This window comes from Lactuca saligna, chromosome 2 (genome assembly GCF_052625555.1).
Source record: "Lactuca saligna cultivar CGN05327 chromosome 2, ASM5262555v1, whole genome shotgun sequence".
Lineage (NCBI taxonomy): Eukaryota > Viridiplantae > Streptophyta > Magnoliopsida > Asterales > Asteraceae > Lactuca > Lactuca saligna.
Genome location: NC_136418.1, coordinates 23,964,736 through 23,968,525, shown reverse-complemented (window position 1 = coordinate 23,968,525; position 3,790 = coordinate 23,964,736). Strand labels below are relative to the sequence as shown.

The following is a 3,790-nucleotide window of genomic DNA, read 5'->3' as shown; positions in this document are numbered from 1 at the left end:
GAAGATGACACACATTTTTGCGTATCATAATTTTAAATGTTTAAAAAAAACATTTTTAATAGATTTACTAATTTTCAAATTAAATTTAAATTTAATGCCTCATAATAGAAAATAAAATATCATTAACAAAAAATATAATCCATTTCATAAAATTTAATGTCATATACAAATAATCATTCCAATAGTAAGTAAATGTAACACATTGCTAATATTGCATAATATTTATTATTGAAAACAAAACATGTACAACATTAAAAGAAACCCTTGAATAAATTCTCCTTTGACAATCACCTTTGACAATTTTCTTTCTAAAAGAATAACCTGAATGCAAGAACTTTGAGAGGCTGCAAGGCACTAATATGTCAAATTTGTTTGTCTGCATGTTTTCAGCCAAATATAGGAAATTTCAGGAGTATGTATACATGTCATTTACATATATATATATATATATATATATATATATATATATATATATATATATATATATATATATATTGACATAACATAAAGCATACATTGACATAACATAACTAATTCCAAACAATTCAAACATGACAAAGGGAAAACAAAGGTGGCATACCTGATGCATTCACCCTCATCTTACAAGAAACCCTGCATTTGCTTCAATTTGCCAATTTCACGTTTCAGGTATCGATTTAAAGAATTGGTGGGATCGCAAGCATGATGTACCGGAGGGCGTTTCTGTCGGCGATCGATACGCAATCATACCCCGTTTGGGATCGAGCCGTTTGGAACGTGGATCGTGACTACTTTGGCGAATCCTGTGACTATGGTCCCCAACTCCTCCATGACTCCATGGAACATTTACACAATACCCTTCTCCACCCATGGACCCCACCTGATAACATATATAAGAGTGAAATGACCATTTTACCCTTCTCGATGTAAAAAATGAGAGAGAAAAAAAAATTAGGGTTATGTTTACCTCATGGGCAACGCCTTTACTAGGGTAGAATTTTCCACCTTCATGTCTATGTAAGGATATATACAACACCTATAACAATTAAAACCAGTATAATCAGAAATAGTCAGATAGTAATCTACAATGTTATTTATGATTTAAAATAAATTAACCAACTATATTGTTTTATATTTATGTTGAGTTTCATTTTTTTATAGGAGAATGAATGATAGTTAATTTTACATGGCCTCCTGCAATTTATTACCAGGAAACACTTATAGTGTTTATGTTTTTTTTAAATATCACAAACTCTTTGTGGTTAACCAAGAAAAAAATTATTTCTGTGGTTAAACCAAAAAAAATACAGAATATGGAGTTAACCATATAATAATAATATCATTAACAAGTTGAAGAAAGTAGTATCAATTATTGCACGAATAAAAAAAATAAAAATAAAATTACTGTTTTGTTCTGCTCAAATATTTCTTGAGTTCCATTTCCATGGTGTACATCCTGTAAATAAATAAGGTTAGATAACTACAACTCATAGTTTTTTTTTTTAATTACAAAGATTATTACCCAATCAACAATCAAGACTTTTTTTGCTCCTGCAGCTTGTGCTGCTGATGCAGCAATGGCTGCATTGTTATGCAGACAGAATCCCATTGCTTGTCTCACTCCAGCATGATGACCTGGAGGACGCACCTGACCCATGACCCACGACCCATGATCCATCAAACATAAAGATTAATGTACCTAGCAAATAACTGTTCTCTAATATTACAAATTTTATAAAATTTTAATTTGCAAAACTAAAAGATTAAACATAAAAGCTCATTAGAATCCAAATAACTGTTCTCTAATATTACAAATTTTATAAATAAAAATGGGTTATATTGCAAATTTTCATTCCATTCCTTCAAAATGAGAATTTACAAAAGAGAAGGAATCACACACACCTGCAGTTGCCAGGCTGGCAGCAATTGCTCGAAGACGATCTGGTCTTTCTGGATGAGGAAGAGACTTCCTTTTAACCTACAAATTATAAAGATCAAAAAATGATGACATCAAAGTTTTTTATTTATAAAACCATCAAGACTATTAAAAATAATTTTTTTAAAAAAATGAAAATTGAAATATCAGGAAGAATTCTTACTTCAGAATGAAGCAACATCTTGTCATCCAAATTAACAAAAGTAAAGGTCATATAAAACTATGTTAAAAAACATTTGATGTATAAAAACTAAAAAGAAACTTTTGCAAGGTCTTACATAATTATTCATTTGAAGATGACACTAACAAAATACTACCAAAAAATCATATCCAAAAACCACAAAAGAACATGCTTCATACCATCCTCAGTCAAACAAACTGAATCCCATATCCTGCAAAAAAATATGAAAAAAAAAAGATAGTCAAAAACATGCAACCATAAAAAAAACAGTTTAAAAACAAACAATGAAGATCAATGGATATAAAAGAGCTTACATCATCGGACTCTTCTTTCTCTACAACTTTCTCCTCTTTCTTTAGCTCAGCTGCAGCAGCTGCAGCGGGAGCAGCACCACTACCACCTGTGGCGGCAACTGCAACACCACCACCGCCACCTGAAGGAACAGAAGCCAACTTCTCCCTTCCATATGCAATCAATTCGGTGATATCTTTACCCTTAACCTCCGACAAGAGTAATTCAATTCTATCTTCATCAGCATCAGCTCCAACTGCATTAGTGAATATGATCATTATAATTGCCATTAAGCAAATCATACAGTTTATGAAGTTCAGGGTTTACATGGATGCAACATGGCACCTTAATTAGTGAGGACTGTTGGAACAGGTCCCAACCTTCTCACTCACACAACACAAATATATATGTATGCAGAAAGCAAATATAGAGATATGAAAGTACTTTGGACTCAAAGCTGCTGCACACTGACTTCTCATATTCAGAAAACAAAGGCTATATATATAGCCTGTAGTACATATCCAATGGAAACAAACTAAAACAGTCTACAAGGTTCTTATCTCTTGATCTTGCGAAACTTACTATTTTCTTCCTTGATTCGAACTTTCTTGTTTGGTCACTTCGAATCTTATTACTTGCTATTCAAACCACTTAGGTTTGATCTTGCTATCTTGCTTCAATCTTCCTCTATCTTGCTTAGACTCTTGCTGTACCTTGCTTCAATTTTCTTTCCTTCTCGATCAAAAGTGATCGCTTGCTACTTCTTTCTTCTTTCTTGCCTGCTAGCATGTCACACAGTTGTGTTGTTTTTTTTTCTTCTTCTTCTTTCTTCTGATCACAAAGACCTAGCACCACCGAGTCCTTTTTCCTGCTTCACTCTCTACAATGAATCTATCTCTCGGCAATGAAGGTGATCGGCTCCAACAATGATCGACCTCTTCTCTCTTGTCTCTCTTCTTTCTTCTTTCTACTTTCTTCATTCTTTTTTCTTCATGTCTTTTCTCTTTCTTCTTTCTTCTTTCTACTTTCTTCATTCTTCTTTCTTCTTGTCTTTCTTTCTTTCTTCTGATTGTTGCCAATCAAACATTCTTTCTCTTGCCGACCTGCTGCTGCTTCTACTGCTCTTGTTGCCCTGCAGCCAAAAGATCCTCCCTCCAAAAGATCCTCCCAAAATCATCAATCACAATTACAGAAGTTACAGTTAGATATTCCACAAAGTCCAAATCTAGAAAATGAAGATGCTCACATAAAGCCCAATCACGATGGATCAATGATTTCAAAAACGAAATGACAGATTAAGGGTGAATCGAATTGTAAAAATTATCTATTTCTAAGCGAGCATCCGAGTGTAATTAAGATCTATGCCGCATCACAACAAATCAAATATTCAAATTAACGAAACT

The 3,790-nt window shown here is 33.0% G+C and overlaps 1 long non-coding RNA gene and 1 pseudogene across 1 annotated transcript; both read right to left on the bottom strand.

Moving 5' to 3' along the window:
• Window positions 1-968: 968 nt before the first annotated feature.
• On the bottom strand, window positions 969-1,621 carry LOC145028807 (uncharacterized). The gene is made up of 3 exons (XR_013676192.1): window positions 1,502-1,621; window positions 1,385-1,435; window positions 969-1,015 (listed from the first exon to the last, which is right to left on the bottom strand). It is a non-coding gene; the product is annotated as an uncharacterized LOC145028807 (long non-coding RNA).
• Window positions 1,622-2,218: 597 nt separating this feature from the next.
• Window positions 2,219-2,677, bottom strand: LOC145029596 (large ribosomal subunit protein P2y pseudogene; annotated as a pseudogene).
• Window positions 2,678-3,790: the final 1,113 nt, after the last annotated feature.